This window comes from Protopterus annectens, chromosome 9.part0 (assembly GCF_019279795.1).
Source record: "Protopterus annectens isolate FY-2018-M chromosome 9.part0, PAN1.0, whole genome shotgun sequence".
In the NCBI taxonomy this organism is placed as follows: Eukaryota; Metazoa; Chordata; order Ceratodontiformes; family Protopteridae; genus Protopterus; species Protopterus annectens.
In genome coordinates, this window is record NC_056743.1 from 1,330,774,724 (window position 1) to 1,330,793,905 (window position 19,182).

Here is a 19,182-nt window from a genome sequence, read left to right on the forward strand (position 1 = left end):
TATATATATATATATATATATATATATATAACACACACATAAATATATATATATATATATATATATATATATATATATATATATATACATACAGTAGACAGTCAAATTATCCAAACGTCAATTATTCGAACAGTCAATTATCCGAATGCAGCCTTTTAAAGTTTTTGAGTAGGAAAAATCATAATGTCTGAATATGTAAATGTTATATGCATTCACCTGTGTGTGTTTTTTGAGCTTGTAGCCTGCTCTGGTGTGAAAAATATTCTTTATTGTCTACTGGAATCGCTCAGTGGTTGAAAAGTGTATTCTCTGTATGCAGAAAAAAAAAGATTTTAGAAGTTTTTTTATATGGTTCAATGTATGTTTGATTATCCAAACAGTTTGATTATCCGAACAACACTAGGTCTCAATTAGTTCAGATAATCGACTCTGTGCTGTGTATATATTTAATTTCAGGAGGGGGAGGCTTAAGATATGGGGGGTTTGCCCAATGCCCTCAGCAACAAATTTTTTTAAATGAGAAGAGCAATGTTTAAGGCTCACTCTCCTGCTGCAATTTCAGTCTGTCAGCCAGCACTGGGAATCATGACTGTTGACATTTCATTGGGGGGGGCATAAATACCTGTGTGTGTGTGTGTGTGTGTGTGTGTGTGTGTGTGTGTGTGTGTGTGTGTGTGTGTGTGTGTGTGTGTGTGTGTGTGTGTGTGTGTGTGTGTGAGTGTGTATTGATGTATTGTTTAATGTCAAAGCACTCAAATATCAAGCATCAGAATTTTGAATACAAAACATTAACACAGTGCCATGCATGTATTAATACAAAAAATAATACATCATTTTTTGCAGGGTACCCCCCACACCCCCTGCTAATTATATTTGCTACCTCTGAGATCACAACTATCTGGAAAAGGGCATATTCCTAAACCTTGAGAATTCTGTGATCTCATCCATCAACATTCTGCTTAGTCAACCAAATTGTGTCAACTAAACAGTTGTCAATCAAACATAGTGTCAACCATATCCATATATATATATATATATATATATATATATATACATATATATATATATATATATATATATATATATATATATATATATATATATATACGTATGTATACAAACATATATGCATCTTTCTGCAGTAGGGCTAACCACCCGTTGTAAACTTTGCCCATAGATGATTGTCAATGTTGAAGTGACATCCCGACTCCATGTGCAAAAAAGGGGAAAAAGGGTTGGAGATGGATAGTTGAGCTGGGAATTGCTGGTGGAAAGCTTATTGTGTGCTTACCTGATTGACATGTGGTCATATCTAGTTTAAAACTTTTTTCTGCTAGTATATAAGCCTCAGGTTTGAGCAAGTCTTGTCTCAGTTATTCATAGTTATTCATTATTTGCCATCATTGCTAGAGAGTTTGAAAAATTTTGCTTGTAACTGATGCCATCCTTGTCAAGAAAAAAGAAACAATGTATTATTTTGAACTTGTATTGCTTGTTCTCATTGCATACTCAAGTATGTCTGTGCTATTTATTATTTTTCCTGCACTTGCTTAGAGTTTTCATTTGCAATTTTCCACTGCTGTTAGGACTGCTGTCCTGCAATTGTAGTACTTATTTTATCTTCTGTTTCAATTCTTTTAGGCATTTATTTCTCAGGCTCCCTAACACTTGGGCTCCAAACCAGTCATTTTACATTAAAAGGGTTACACTCTATATTCTTGTGGCAGGAAAAGGCTGATTTCACCTATATAAGCAGAGTATTGCTGCTGGAAAGCTTATTGTGTGCTTACCCAATTGGCCTGTGAGCATACCTAGTTTAAAACTTGTTTTTTTATTCTGCTCCTATGCAAGGCACTGCACATGAAAGGGCAAAAAGTAGATGTGTATCCATCTACATAAAGGATAAAGACACCTTAAATCTCGTTAAACGTCCTATAGGTGATGGCATAGCTACTTTCCAAGCTCACTCAAAACCAGAAAACAAAGAAGCCTATGTGTACACAAAAGCCCTCTATGACCATATAAACAGCTGCATAAAAATGGCAGTACCAGACTGAAACAAGCCTAGGACAAACCACAGAAACAAGCCACCCTGGTGGACCCTTGGTATAAATAGGTTGTATAACGAATGAAAGAAAATCCTGTCTAGAAGTAAGAGAGAATGTGCACAACAGAGCAAGAACTCCCTCATTAGTCTAAACAAGCAAATAAGGAGACTAGTCAAATCTTCAAAAGCAAATTTTGAGACAATCATAGCCTATCGAGCTCAGGATAACCGTAAGGTATTTTTCAGATGTGTCCACAATTTTACGGGCAACATCCAACAACAATGTGCAGAATTAGTTGTAGATGGCATCACCTATACTAAGCCAGAAGAGTGCAAATCTACTGGCTGATAAATTCATCTCAAATTTCACCTACCCATCACCTCCAGTTATCCCCCCCCCCGCCAGAAATAAACTCCAACATTCCACTACCAGTTGTCACTAAAGAACAGGTCACAACTGCACTCTCTAAAGCTAAATCATGGCTTCAGTAAGTCCCAACAATATCCCACAGTGCCTTTTATATAGCTTGAAACAGGACCTATCAGGCCCACTAGGATCTGCATTTAACCACATCCTGCAGACTGGCTTTATTTATCCCCTGTGTAGTGGAGGACAGCTACAGTCATCTCTCTGGATAAAGGGAGACCATCAACAGATCTGGGAACCCATAAGTTTGACTAGTCTTAAAATGCAAGGCCATAGAAAGAGTAATCATGGACCTGATAAATAACATAATAAGCCTCCAAACAAAGGACCCAACCCTTGTCAGCTTTGTCAAGGGCAGTATCATGCCTGCTCAGTCTGGTGGACTTCTTTGAAAAAGTCACTACAGCCATGGATAAGGGTAAGAAAGTGTATACCTTCACCTGGCTAAGGCAGTTGTCACAATTCCTCACTCACTCGGGTATTATAGAAAAACTCACAAAACTGGGCATAAATCCCTATGTTACCAGACGGATAGCCAAATGGCTCACGAACAGGACACGTTGTTAGAGTGTGTGAATCCAGATCCAGCAAGAGGCCACTTGCTAGTGGTCTTTGGCTGAATAAGTTTGCTGACGACTGCAAGCTGGAGGTAATCGTTGTTTCCCCCACTGATACCGATATCTTTCAGAAGGGTCTGACTCAGCCAAATGACTGGTGCCAGAGCCGTGGTCTAAAACTAAATGCAAAAAAATATACATAATCATATCCTTTGGGAAGCCAAATACCCCTGCAAATTGCAACATTAATATCACACCCAAAAACAAAGAAAGGCACTGGCAAGGCAGCTCGGATCCCAGTCGATGATGTTTATTAATAGGAAATAAGTACACTGAACACCACTGAAATAATCCACACAAACGCTTTAACTTATTCACTGCATTTTCGTCCTAAAACTTCATCAGATGAGTGTACCAACAGTTAAAAACTGATTATATACACTTTTTTAAAAAACCTTGAACCAATCAAATGAGTTGTGCAATTAATAGAACTAATACAAATAAAATTGATGGCAGTTTTTCCATCTCTTTCAACTTACTGGTTTAAAAGCCTACGTTTGCGCTTGTTTCCCATCTTTCCTGTAACTAGTCTAGTCCAGATACTGATTTGCTGTATCCAGGACTGTTTGCAAGCTTCTGAGCCCCCCAAGCCTTTCTGTGTTGGAGGGAAGCCTTCTAGCTTATCAGTGGGAATGGTAAGCACTAGGTAGCCTATCTACCAGAAGAGTGATTTCCGGCCCCGAAATTGTAGTTTATTGGCCGTTTGAGCAGAAACGAAGCAACCTCCACCCCCCAACACAACCCAAATGACACATAGCCCACAGACGCAGTGTGCCAATATCCACAGCCCATAAGGCAAACCAATGTACCCAACATACTAGTCATAGGTGACTCTATAGTCAGGCACACTGATGTCCCACTCACCAGGCTAAACAAGGAGAAGGTTACTGTCAGCTGCCTATCAGGTGCCAGGATCCACCACATAACCCACACACTCAGGTGACTCCACAACAAGTGCAAATATGACTCTGTCATTGTCCATGTTGATGTGAACAACCTACGATGTACCTCCCTGGACTACATGAAAAGAGACATGGAAGAGCTCTCCGATCTTGTAGCCCAGGCAGGTATGACCCTAGCCCTGAGTAGCATCCTGCCATCACCCAGAAATATATCACATTACAAGGACAAAATGATTGAGTTCAACAATTGGCTAAGCTTCTGGTGTCATTCTAAGGAGATCCAGTATCTGTCTGCCTGGGACGACATAGTCGACAGACCATGATGCTTTGCCAGAGATGGCCTGCACCTGTCACCCCTGGGATTCCAGATACTGGCTAAGGCTCTTGCCACCCCTATAGTGCCTTTTTTAGGCAAGGTTCAAATGACAAATTCACCACCATAACAGGAACAGGCAATCAAAAACTGAGGGTAATGCTACTCAATGCTAGAAGTCTAAATCTCAAAAATGCACTCACTTGAGGCACTCCTTAAAATGGAGAACATCGATATCTGTGCAGTGACTGAGACCTGGTTCAAGGCTCTAGAGAGCACCCCTGCATTACCAGGCTATAACTCATACCACACTTTTCGGCCATCTAACCTGGACTAGAACATCAAAGGCAGAGGAGTGTCCATATTCATTAAGGATATCCATACCTCCAGGCTAGTTGCGCAGCATAATGCATCCGAGGTTATCCAAGTGCAGCTAACTCTGGGTAAAACTGCAATCCAAATTGTAGCTTGCTACAGATCTCCCACCATGCTCCAGGATTCCCACTCCTCTTTTCTTGATATACTGGAAAATATTAGGGTTCAACCAAACACCCTAATAATGGGTGATTTCAACTACCCCACCATTAACTGGGAAAACTACTCATGTACCAACTCCTTTGCTCAACGCTTTCTGGAATTCATAAATTCCAATGCTCTGGATCAACTTATCCACACCCCCACCAGGGCAACAATATCCTAGACCTAGTCATTACCAACATGAGTGACCAGTGTTCCACACCTAAAGTCAACTCCTCGTTGGTCAGATCTGACCATAAGCTAATCACCCTAGATAGCTGCATCCTGCCCCCACCCACTATTACGGAAACCACGGTAAAAAATTTCTCCAAAGCCAACTTCATGCTTCTTAAGACAGAAGTGGTGAACTTCATGACACCCATGCAGATGGACAATACAGTTACGACTGCTAAATTCTACACAAATGCACTCTATAAGTACTTACACGAGTGCATGGATCGTGCTATCCCAAACAGAACCAAGGCACTATCCTCTAAAAAAAGGAAGCCAATCTGGTGGTCCCCTGCCATAAACAAACTCTACAACAGAAGGAAGAAACTATTGCAAAAGAGAGTAAAATCCCATGAGTGGAGGAGCTCCCTGGTCATCCTCAGTAAGAAGCTGAGATCCCTTATAAGATCCTCCAAAGCTAGCTACGAAAACAAAATTGCCACTAATTCTAAGGGCAACCACAAAGCATTCTATAGCTATGTCAAGAATCTCAATGGCAACACCCAGATCTGCTCTGAGTTACAGCACAACGGCATGAAAATTACAAAACCAACAGATATTGCCAACATCCTGGCAGATAGGTTCAGTGCTACCTTTAACCCCCTCTCACCCCCTAAAGGGCCCATATCTATACAGGAAGAATGCAGAGTCCCTGTAATCCCATCTATGCAGGTAAAAGCTGCACTCTCTGAAACCAAAAACACAGCATCCATTGGACTAGACAACATCCCAGGCTATGTTTTATATGAACTTCAGAATGAACTGGCTCCCCACCTAAGCACCATGTTCAATCATAGTCTCACGTCAGGCTTGGTGCCCACTGAATGGCACACAGCAACAGTTATCCCACTTCACAAAGTGGGAGCCACCACTGATTCTGGGAACTATCGCCCTATTAACCTGACAAGCCTGGTCTGCAAGGCCATGGAACTTATCATCATGGAACTCATAAACAAAGACATTGGTAACCTCCAAACTCTGGATCCCACCCAGTTCGGGTTTGTGAAAGGCAGATCATGCCTCCTGAACCTGATCGACTTCTTTGAGGCAGTCACCAAAGCCATAGACGAGGGTAAGGTGGTTCGTACAGCCTATCTTGACCTAGCCAAGGCTTTCGACACCATCCCCCATTCTGGAATTATAGCTAAACTCACTAAACTAGGTATAAATCCCTATGTCACAAGATGGGTTTCCAACTGGCTCACTGACAGAACCCACACTGTAAAAGTTGCAGACTCCAAATCTGACTTCAAACCAGTGACAAGTGGAGTACCACAGGGTTCAGTCCTGGGACCTGTCCTGTTTGGTATCTACTTCTCTGAAGTACAGGCTAACACAGAAGACCTCTAGCTAATGAAGTTTGCAGATGACTGCAAACTTGGAGCCATAGTCGAGTCCCCAAATGATGTGGACATCCTACAGAAGGGCCTCACTGAGACAGATGTCTGGTGTCAGAGGCATGGCCTCAAGCTCAATGCCAAAAAGTGCATTGTCATCCCCTTTGGTAAAAACTCTGTACCCATGAACTACAACATAAATGGCAGTCTACTTAATGCTGAATGTGTGATAAGAGACCTTGGGACCCAGGTGGACAGTAGTCTCTCCTTTGATAATCACATCGCCACAGTAGTCAGGAAATCCTTCTATGTGGCACACATCATCACAAAAGGGTTCTCATCCAGGAAAAAAGAGGTCATTGTTCCCCGTTCCCCTCTACTCAGCACTCATTAGACCCATTATAGAGTACAACGCCCCTTTTGGAATGTACCTCACAAGACATCTGCAGTAGCTGGAAAGGCCACAGAAGCACTTCACAAAGAGGATTACTGGCCTCAAACAGATGCCCTACACTGACTATCTTAAAAAACTCCAGCTTTACTCTGTAGCATATCGCCTACTACGAGGAGATCTCTGATATAAAGCTATGTTAAACCCAGAGCTGTTGGACATGCTACACCTAAAGAAATCCCAATCCTCCGACCTACACACTCTAGGGACATAAACCTTGCCACCACAATAAATAGGACATGCTGGAGGGATAGATTCCTTTCCCAGAGACTTCCTATACTCTGGAACAAGCTACCCATCTATGTCAAGCAAAGTTCCTCATTAGCACTCTTCAAGAAAAATCTTGATGAGTGGATGGGAAATTGGAAATACACCCCGGGGATCACTTCACATGCTGGAAGGATAGATTCCTTTCCCAGAGACTTCCTATACTCTGGAACAAGCTACCCATCTATGTCAAGCAAAGTTCCTCATTAGCACTCTTCAACAAAACTCTTGATGAGTGGATGGGAAATTGGAAATACACCCCGGGGATCACTTCTGTGGCTCTGCTCGACAGGGGGCACAGGAAATTAACTTTCTTGGGTGGCATAAACCAGGGAACCTTGTTGGCTAGGCTTACTTAGGCCCTTGGGCCGATAGCCTAGTACCTACCTATGAACCTATGAACGTAAGTATATGTAATTAGCTGATACACTATAGTTTCATTGTAAATCCTCCTAAGAGTCACTTTTGTTTTCTTCCTGCTGTATCTCCTGTGAAAATCACCTGCATTGTTCAGCACAGAACCTAAGATACCCAGGTGATCTCTCCTGTTTTTGAATTTGAATTTCTGTATACCCATCTGCTTCCTGGAGAAAATTCTACAATCATGTTCTCATCACAAATTTATCAGTCATTGGTAATATTAATTGTCTCTTTACCTTTGTGAACTCCAATCATAAAAAAAAAAATGTACATATGTGTGTGTGTGTGTGTGTGTGTGTGTGTGTGTGTGTGTGTGTGTGTGTGTGTGTGTGTGTGTGTGTGTAAATATAAAAATATTTAGAGTTTAAGAAACCATAAATTATGACATCATTATTTGTAATTTACATTAGACCTAAACTAGAGTATGGAATAATTATATGGAATCTTTTTAAAAAACTAGCATGAGTAATTGGAAAGATCAGAGCAGAAGTATAGCAGGGGCATCCATAGATGTGAAAACTCAAGTTATCATGAAATATTAAAGTACTTAGACTTGTAAAGTGGATGTCTTGTCCATCAGAAAGGACATCTGAGAAGGTTGTGCCATATCATCCTCCAACAGGGTTGAGGAAGAGGGAACATCAAAGGAACCAGAGTGGTCCAAGAACTTGTTAAAAAAACAGCAAAGACATCACATCTGAGATGACCATACAGCAGCAGAAGTTTCAGGGTTAGACTTTTTAAACTTATTTTTTGGCAAGGGAGGGATGTCTGAGTGGGAGTTCTCTGAAGCGATCATACTCTGTTAGCTGCTTAACTCTCTGGTTTTCTAAATAAATCTTAAAGATAAAAACCTAGTGTGTAAGACATTAGAGACAAATGAGTGATAAATAGAACCATCCTTATAATTATGGCTAGCTCCAAGACAAAATAAACACTTAGAGTGCTTGTCCCTGCATGGAATTTGCCTCCTGCAGTCACATTTTCCTCTCTTCAATGACACAAACAAAATATTCTTGTCATAAATAGAAGAAATAAAGGATGGGTCCAAAATGGGGATACTTTTCTGCCCATAGCTGTGGAAAAAACATGGATCACATGTGCAACAGTCTAAAGTTGAAACAAGAGTTCAGTGTTCAGGTTGGCAGCAAGAAAGTTCAGATGTATTTTGTGCCTGTATCCCCTGTAGCACTTTCTTGCTGAAGTCATACAATGGACATATGGCATGAGAGGAAGGCATGTTGGCTGGATGTGCAGCTGTCCTTAGCAGGATACCCCAGCTGTTAGTGATACTGCAACAATGATCTAAGGAAGGACATAATGCATATACTATTACAAAATACAAAACAATGTAACATATAGATAATGGGCTATCTGTTAAATTGTTATGGGCTGGGTACAGTAATGAGAATTATGCTAATGATGGTCATCCCATTGGACTTTTTGCCTACTTATGTGTATATCACTGCATATGGGTAGTAAGTAATATACTAAACCAAATCTCAATTACTTCATATCTTTTTTGTTTAGTGGGGGAGGCTTAACATGACCAGTATTCTTGCTCATATTGAATACTCTGTAGAACATACTTCACTGTTTTTGGTGCTATACTACTGGATAGCATTTCAGAGCCCCACATTACACTTGATGCCAGTCTATTACTCCTTTCAAATATGTTTTGCCAGACTTGTGCACTAGAGAATTTACATTCAAGGGATCATCATGAAATAAACAGACTTTGGGATTATTGTTTGGTTAAACTATGTTAGTCCCAGCTTAACTTTAGTTTGTACCAGTTCTCTTTGACTATGACCTTGATTTCTATATACACGTTTCCATGTTCCACCATTCTGCTTCATGCCTGCTCTGTTTATGCTTCAGTCCATTTGAAGATCATAGGATCATCTAAAGAAATACAGGAGAACCTCTCAGTCATTGATGCTAACATAGGAATGGACCAGTACTTGATTATATATCACTGCAAGTGGATAATAACTAGGGTCTGGCCCCATATCTCTGCTATACAGAGACAGTCAGTAAGCCAAAACTAACATATTCTCCAGATAACCTCTAAAAACTTTCAAACTAACATACCTCTCCTGATAAATGTCCATGATGCATAGGGGCACAATTGGGTTGGGCTGCATTACTAGGCTTATAAAGGTCCTGGTTGTCTTCAGCCTATTATATACCTATGAACTTTTGTTAACATGAGGCTGAACTCCCATAATAAGCCAGTTGTAAGTCCAGTGCTACCCCCCCATTTTCATTCTTTTTGGATATAAGTTATACTTTTAGGCCTGATAGGACTGCCAGCGTATTAGGACATCATCATCTGAGGCATTCTCCGCTTCCAAATGTGTTGGCTATATGCTTATATGGTACTGTTAGCTACTTGACCAAAGTCCATGTAGCCTATGGCAACTATCTCTTGCAGTCATCTGACCAAACAATGTTCTCATTTTATTGACACTGTCCTACATGAGGAGTTCCTTTGCATCTCTGAAAAAACATCTCACATTCATAGATGACAATCAGTACCTTAAAACTAATACAAGCATAAAGCAGAAACAGTAACAGCAGTGTTTAATTGTAGCAACAAAGGGCACACGCAGGTTAGTAGGCTCTCATAACTTGGTTCCCTTCCACACAAATGGTGCAGCCCCGGAGGATGTATCAATGCCTTTTTAGATTTTTTTGTGTATGTGGTGGAGCTTATCTCCCCGGGCCTCCACTGAAAATGGACATATATCCAAATGTAAAATAAAATAAAATAAATAATAAATATCAGTTAGAGGGATTTGTGGGGCACACCCACCCACAACACCTAAGACAACCTTTAGAGAATCATTTGAGAAACAAGGGAGTTATTCATAAAGACAAAGTATGTCAAGCAGTTAACACTTGAGAAGTACAAATAACCAGTCCTAAAGAACATTAACATAGAGGTAAAAGGCTACACTTCCCCCACACAAATATAACATTCCCCTTCCAAGGCTGCATAGTTTTTGGGACAAGCAAATAATAACTTACTGCTATAAACTCTGTAATTCACTTGGTACAAAGTTGTGCAAGTTCAGAGTGGCCTTATTCAAGTAGTAGGATTGTGGGTGGAACAGTCCCTGCATGGGGTGCAGGGGGACTGGTGAGGTGCATTACTGTTCTTTTTTTGTTTTTATTTGTCAGGTTATTATTTCACATTTATTTTTTGATATCATTTCTCAACAGCTTGCAGGTATCCATCGTTTATGTTTGGTATTTTGTTTTTCAATGATATGTGATTCAGAATTATAAAACAGCCTTTTATAAGTCTATTGCAAACCCTGATTACTTTGGGTATGGTGTTTGTTACACAGAAGGAATGCATTTCATTCACTCTCTGAAACTTTGTAGTGATGGCACAGTGAGAGTTTGCTTTAGAAGGGTTCAGATTTTACAGTCGTGAACTAAATTCACCTAAAGCATTCTTGAATAAGATCACTAAAATTCTTTCTGGGTGGTACCCAAGCTGAACAGGTTTTACAAATGACTTCCCTGAAGCACTGCTTGTATATCAGGACCAGGGATAATTCTTTAGCAATGTGGAACAATAGTCTGTCTTTTCTACAAGCCTACTATTGAAAGCTGACTTGGCTGTTGAGTGCTTATAATGTGCCCCTTTTTTCTGTCACATTCTGATTAGTCCTGCTCCACCAACTGTAATGCATCCTGTACTGCTCATCTAAGGACATGTAAAAAGCACATCAATGAGCAGTTGCTTCACTCAGAGCCAGCCGTTGGTCAACTGGTGGCCTAGGCAAAAGGTCTCAACAGCATCCCCCCAACACCACCCGGTGCCCCCATCATGGTCTACCTATACCATCCAGACTACTAGAAAAGCGCCCCTGCTAGATTGGCACCCTAGGTGGCCACCTAGTTGGCCTATGCCTAAGGCTGGCTCTTCTTCCACTACATCTTTTTCCATTAGATCTACACCCAAACAACCAAGCAACTGTATTGCAGAAAATATTTAAAAAAAAAATCATATTTGCATCTGCAAAGTGAAAGATGCAAAAAAAAAAAAAAAAAAAAAAAAAGACAAAGAGAGAAAAACAGTAGCTCATATAAGTACTTCTCTACATTTCAATGTGAAGTGATAAGGATTTAGAATCACCATGAGGCTGTAAATAAAAGAGCACACAGAGAAAACTGTTAGCATTTCCCGAATTGTTCAATTACTCTTCACCCTAGGTATTGAAACCTGAGCTCTCAGACTATAAGCTGCCTAAATGTAAAAAATAGGATCACATGACTTACTAGCTTAATCAAAACGAGAGCTGCAGGGAATCATGACACTCTCCCTTTAATGTCTAACCCTGTAAAATGTATCCCACTGTCAAAATGGCAATAAGACAACAGTCTGAAGACAAAAATTATATTATGGCAATTAGAGAAAAATAGCTCCTTGGTAAAGATTCAAAATACTCTGGCTATCTGGTATACGTTATTGTGACAATAGGAGGTACTGTGAGCTATGCCAAGAGAAGTGGGGCAGTGGATGTGTAACATATGCCAGCACAGCTAGCTGGAAATTGAATTTAGCAAAGTATTATATGCAGGGCTGGCCTTAGCTGAAATGGTGTCCTAGGCAAAGAAGTGCTCTGCCGTCCCTTAACCCCCACCCCACCATACTCAAGGAACACCCCTATTTGAGCCACACCCACAGGTAGGTCACTCCCAGAAAAGCCACTCCAGTTCTTTCAGTTTTTTAAATGCATGAAAAATCAGTCAACGCCTTGCCATACTATAACAAAGATACCTTGTAATGTAGTTAAACTGCAAGTGAAGGCAGAATTCTCCTTAATAAACCTGCTTGATCTGTTGCTCATTTAAAAATTTTATCTACAGTCATGACAGACAGTAATAGCATTGCATTTTACAAGGTGCATTGATGGTTACGTGTAGAACTTGCATCATTTAGTCTGGTGTAGCATCAACTCTGCAGTGTGCATGACTGCCTAAAATATTACACATTACATTATTACATACCCTGATGTGCGCTTCATGCTCTTCACAGGTCAGCCATCAAGTCAACATACTTTAAAGTCAGCAACACTTTGTGATCTGGTGCTGCAGCTGTATGCAGCCATAATGGTCCAGTACTTCAGAGATAATTTATTTAGCATGATGATTCCACACTTCATAGTCAGCTTCCACCACCATATTCAAAGTCAAACAACTATTCATGACAAAAAATCTCCCACTTTTTATCCCTAGTAGGCAGATCTACAGCTATAATATGGCACACCCATCACCGATCACATTCACCTCACAAAAGAATCTTACCTCATGTCAAAGTGCTTAACATATGCAGATTCATAACCCCCTCACAAAGGGATCACTGTACCTCCTTAGAGAAAGCTAACTGGATGGCCATTCTCCCGATGATCCCTTTATTGTTTTTTTTATATTTATTTAATAAAAACATAAAAGCTACCATAGAGATTATTCTCACCACAGGGCCTTCAGTCCCTCTCAACCCATGCCCCTCACATACAGCTGCCAACTACTCACAGAGAGTCACAGTTCCTCACCTCCATACATATTTACCAGTTCTATGACTATCATCCTCATCCCCCTCACACTATCTGTCCTCTCACTCTTCTCTAACCTTTTCACAGCTGAGGGTTTAGGTTTTCTCCTCACTGTATAGCTTTTCTCTTACCTCTTCATGTGATGTTCTTAACCACATGCTACTACATATACCCCCTCCTCTGAATTAATTAAATTTGAAAGAATGTGCTTCATACAGACACAGTTACACATTTTGACATTCTTCATTTTGTGTTCTATAAACAATTTGCTTTACTTCCAAAATAAGAATGTTATGCCTGGTGACTGGCCAAATCTTGAGTTTGCTCAACATTTATATTACTCTTCCATTTGGTTTCTGGTTGTAAACTGCAGACTGAGCCTGAAAACAGTTCATATGGATCGGGGCTCTACCCTGATAAACAAGTAGAGATACAGAAGACAATTATTAGAAGAGTGAATTTTGGTATGGGGTAGTCAAAGATGAGTTAGGAAACTTTAAGCAAACGTAGACTAAATAAACTACATGAAAAGTGCAGGAAGAGTATTCTGTACTGTAGAAAAGTGTACTAGAAGGAGCAAAAAGGTGGATGTCTATAGGTTCATAGATTAGTACTAAGCTAATTGTCCTTGTGAGCCATTTTAAGCCTAGCCAATTATCCCTTGTGAGACTCAAACCCTGTACGTTGTGTTTGTAAGGCAAACACTTTAACCATTAGGCCACCCTGCCAACCCTAGCCAGGCAAAACAAAGATGGGAGGGGAGAGCACAGTAGACTAGGAAAAAGCAAAGTTATTCAATGAACACTTTGCACACCTATGGTTTTCATATAGGAAAGAAAGGATATGGAGAGTGGGGAGGAGAGATGAGGGGATTGTAACACTACTACAAAAGATACTCCCTGGTTCTATAAAAGCCTCCCCCTCCAAAAAAGAGATTAGTTACCAAGGAGGAATCTAAGGAGGCATACAAGATAGAGTGGTACAGATGAAAAAAAGTTACTGGTAGGCAAAATGGTAAATGCATTCAAAAGGATAGACCAGAGAGTCATATTTGCTAAATGACTTAACTAAACTGCACAAATAAAAAGTGAAAGATCACTTAATTCTACTACTGAACAACCTTCAAAGCATTAACAATCACACCATCCAATATGCAATTACTTCTACAAATTACTCAGCTGATACTGACTCAAGACACTACTGTATGGAGTGGGGGGCAACCTCTCTGCTCCTAATTATAATAAATATGCTATAATAGAAGGGTGGCAGCAGCCCCCTAACAGGTACAGCATCCTTTTTGGTCCTTTGGTGTGGTTACTAGAAGCAACACTTCATACAAGTTGTACATATCTATGGTCTTACTTTCCACAGTTCTAGTGTCTGTCACTAAGTGCTGAACAGATATCACCACTGACTAGACAGAAACCCAGAATGCCAAATTATAGTCTTGGGTGTACAGCAAAATCTATTCAGCATATTACTGCACTTGACAAAAACATCAAGCTTGTTGTATTGTTTGTTATGTAGCCATTTAAGGTAAACTTTTTACCCATCACTCTCTGGTTTTCCGATATTGTAAATGCATGCACATGCACTGTTACTAGTACACATCTCACTACCAAAGCACCTATGAATATAGTATACAATCATACAAGCATTCAGGTGTCTAATCTAGACATAGCTTTAATTCTGAAAGAAACATTACACTACTGCATACAGAAGATTTCCCCTTCTACTTGCAAAGAATCCTGCCTATATGCCCTTGTGATACTCTGTACAACACATACGTACGTGGATAATGATGAGCAAGGAAGACATTCCACCAATGAAATTACATAATTCCATTTACAACCACAATACTATGTAGGACTGATATTCAACAAAATGTATCAGTAGAAGGCACTACATGTCCCTGAAAAGGACTTTGTGCAACACTGTACTTAAAAATCATTTAACAAAAGACAAGGCAGAAACATACTGGCACTGATTAGATGGCAGGAAGATGTGCAACATTAACGAATCTGGAAAAGTAGAAACACAAGCAATGCATCAGAGAAAAAATCCCTCACAATATGAGCCTACCAATTTAAAGTATTTCATTATTATCTAGAGTCACAGACCTAACCTGAAGAGGGTTTGTTGCAGATTTGGGAGCATTTACTCAGACAACATGGATAGTGGCTTCAAGTGAGTTAAAGCATTTTAAAAAATGGTTTGCTGTCCCTGTTCCATGGGCCTGCAGTTGACATCAGGTTAGTAAAAATAACACATTAACTGACTACTGGAATTACACAGACAACGGGAAAGTTAACAGTCTTATCCACCCCGTCCTTCTTCCATGTAAGCACTAAAAACAGGGAGAGCATACGTTCACAGTGGCGTAACCTTCTACAAATAAAGTCCTTTAAACATAGTATGTGCTAGCAAATAACTGTAAACTGGCACAGGATGCACATCAATAGACCACCTTCAACTACAAATCAGTAGTGTGCCTGGTCGTAATTCACAACTCACTTGACTTACCTTAAGGCAAACAAAGCACAGAAACAAAAATCCAAAATAAAGTGTCTCTTTGTCCGCCCGCATGGTGAAGAAAACCAGGCCACTGATTCACGCACGCCCAGAGAATCAGGAAGTAAAGAAATCCAATAAATCCACCCATCTCTATCTCATTAATGAAGAAAGGGATGAGAGGTGGGCATGATCAGAAATGTATACTATCGATTGGAGCAGTAGCCAGGGAAGTCAGTAGTATGAAAGCATCACTGATTGGATGCTTTAAATAATGATTAGTAATAGTAGCCACTGACTGATCACATAGATGCAAGGGGGAGGGAAGGGGGACAGAATGGAAGAACACAGTAGGGGACTGTGCTATGTGCTGTGCAAATCATACTTTGGACTATGGAAGTGGGGAGAGGGCGTAAATGCTACAGTATGGGCAGTGAAAAGTGGAGAAGAACAGAAATTTAAGTAAAGTGAGTACATTAAAATTGTGCCTTATGAGGCCAGCCTGTATGGCGCCCTAGGTAGTTGCCTAGTTCGCCTATGCCTAAGGCTGCCCATGATTATATGTCATTTGTGTTTCAAACTGATTTGTACAGATGCTTGTGTTTAAAAATGTATTTGTAAAGTTGCTTGTGTTAAAATGTATTAACAGTGTGCCCTGTTGGAAAGAAAAGAAATGCATGTGTGTTATTGTAACTGAATTAAATGTATATGTTTTGACAGAGGTTACTGGAAGAAAAGAAGTTAATCTCAAACCTCAAAAATAAAGACATCATAAAGATTTGTATGAAGCCAGAGACAGATTGTCTGCAAGAAGTATGGTCTATTAGCTCCTGTAGGAAGAAGGGAAGTATTTCATTGTTCTAGCCGCACCAGATCTGAGCAATGCTCTTGTGTGTATTATTGATATGTCGCTGCTAGTGTTTGTGATGTCATTCTGTACAGCAATAATGTTTTAATATTAGAGGAGTCTGAAGTCTCAGGAACAGTCTGTTCTTGGACCCTGACAAAGGAGGAAGACCACTCACCCACTTCATCTTGCCTTTCGTATTTAATTTAGTTAGGGAAAGGAGGCAAAAATGTCAGCAGAGGATTATGGAAAGCTGACAAGGAACCAGTTGGCCAAAGTGTGTGAAGCCAAAGGACTGGTGTATGCCATCCTAACTAAAGAGGAAGTGATTCCACCTTAGTCACAGCTCAGACCAGCAACTAAAAGGGCAACCAGTTTGGTGATGGGGATTTGCAACCCTCAGAAATAGGACAGTTTACATTTTTCTCAGAGGACTTAAAAATCCATCTGGAGTTAAAGAGACTTGAACCAGAGGCCAAACATTTGGAATTAGACTCACCAGAGACACTGTGGCATTTGGAGACTGAAGAAAAGGAGAAACAGATGGAATTAGAATCAGCAGACAGACTGCAGCATTTGCATCCTGAAGAAAATGAGAAGCAGCGTTAACATGAGAGAGAGATGATGACTCCTTGACAGGGTCATGGAGGTAATGGAGAAGGGACTAACCCAACCCCAGAAGCAATAAGGGTCAGTTAATTTCTTCCACAATTTCCAGAGGATGATAATTTTGATAGTTTTATTCATATATTTGAAAGAGGATGCAAACAGTATAACATTGACCAAGGACTCTGAGTATAGTTCCTGACCCCCTTTCTCCATGGTAAAGCTGTAACTGCTGTTTCTGAATTGTCTGATATTGATTGTTTAAATTATGAAAAAGTAAAGACATGTTTACTTGAATGCTTTAAGTTAACACCTGAAGCTTACAGAAAAAAGTTTTGTGAGCACAGATGCAAGGCAGATGAAAGTGTGTGTGATTATATTGCTGAGTTGAGCACTTATTTTCATAGGTGGGTGAGTGGGTGTCAGGTCACCACTTTTGAAGGACTGGCAGACCTTTTGGTGAGAGAACAAACCCTTAGCACTTTGCCTGAGGATATGAGAATCTGGTTGGCAGACCAAGAATGTAAATATGCAGATGAACTGGGAAAGAAAGGAAATCTCTGCTTAGCAAGCAGGGCATCACTGCACAGGAAGGGGATACCCAGTGTTGCACATGGATTTAAGGAACCCATGGTGGGTAGCCTGAGTCCACCAGTAAGAAGGGAAGCCACTAGTTTGGGTACACAGCCAGGCTCAAGGGTTAAATGTTTTAAATGAAACCAGTGGGGCCATGCATCATGTAGCTATCCATGGAGGTAAGGTGGGGAACAAAAGGTGGGGAGCCAGCAAGTGGGAATAACAGTATGCTAGTGGTACGTTGTCTGGAGACAACAGGGGTACCAAACTATCAAAGGAGGTTATGTCCTATCTTAGTGAATGGAAAACAGGCCACTGCTAAGATAGACACAGCCTCTGACATAACCATTGTGAAGCCTATAGTGGTTAAACAGGAGCAGTACTTGCTTGGGCAGTCCACTCTAGTTACAGCTTTAGGAGGGACCTCATTCCAAATGCCATTGGCCAGGGTTCACCTTGACTAGGAGGGTGGAAAAGGAAACAAACAAGTATATGTGTTTGACGATATCCCTGCAGATGTCTTGATAGGGAATGATTTTGATAATGCAGTACATTACGTGTATATGGTTACATGCAGTCAAGCTTGGAATCAGGCATGTGGGTCTGGTAGCCTGGGGGAGACCCAGACAAACTCCACACCTGAAGCCAGGGCTGGTGAGGTTGCTATATCAAGGAGGAAGCTACCCTGTAACTGTAAGCTTGAAGGTGAGACACAGCTGCTGGTAGGTATGTTCCCTTGGACAGAGTGACTGCAAGGGCAGAGGTGAGAGGTAGTACCCAAGCTGACAGTGAGGCACTGCTGTCAGAGGATACCAGACTTACTGTGGAAAGGGAGCTGGGAGAAGTCAAACAGTAGAGCTGAGACAGGCTCAGTTCCCAGACCCTACACCAAGAGGCTTGAGGGAGGGAGGTAGCTAGGGAGGCACCTGACTCTCAAGGAAAAGGGGAGTCTGTATACTGGAACAGAGGGTTACTGTACAGAGAGTGGACCCCTGAGGCTGGAGGATGAGGTAATACAGCAGTTGGCAGTACCTAGAGCCTACTGTCTGGCACATCTAGTCATAGCCCATGACATTACTTTTGCAGGTCATATGGGCATAAAGCATACCAAGAGATGTATTATGCACAACTTTTATTGGCCTGGGATTCCAAAGGATGTAACATGGTACTGCAGGACCTGTGAGCAGTGCCAAAAAGTAGCCAAGGCAGGAGAAAAGATCAAAGCCCTTTTGATGCCTTTGTCTGTGACTGATGAGCTGTTTCAGTGGGTAGCTATGAATATTGTGGGGCATGTAAGTACCCCAAGTTCCACAGGAAAGAAGTATATCCTAGTTGTAGTTGATTATGCTACCAGATACCCTGAGATGGTGGCTCTGTCCTCCATTGAGGCAGAGAAGGTGGTAAATGCTTTGCTTGAGATTTTCAGCAGAGTATGTTTCCCAGAGAAAAATACTGACTGACAGAGGTACCAATTTCATGTCATCCCTGTTGGCTTGTCTGAGGAAGCAGTGTGAGTTGAAGCACCTAAAGGCCACCCCTAC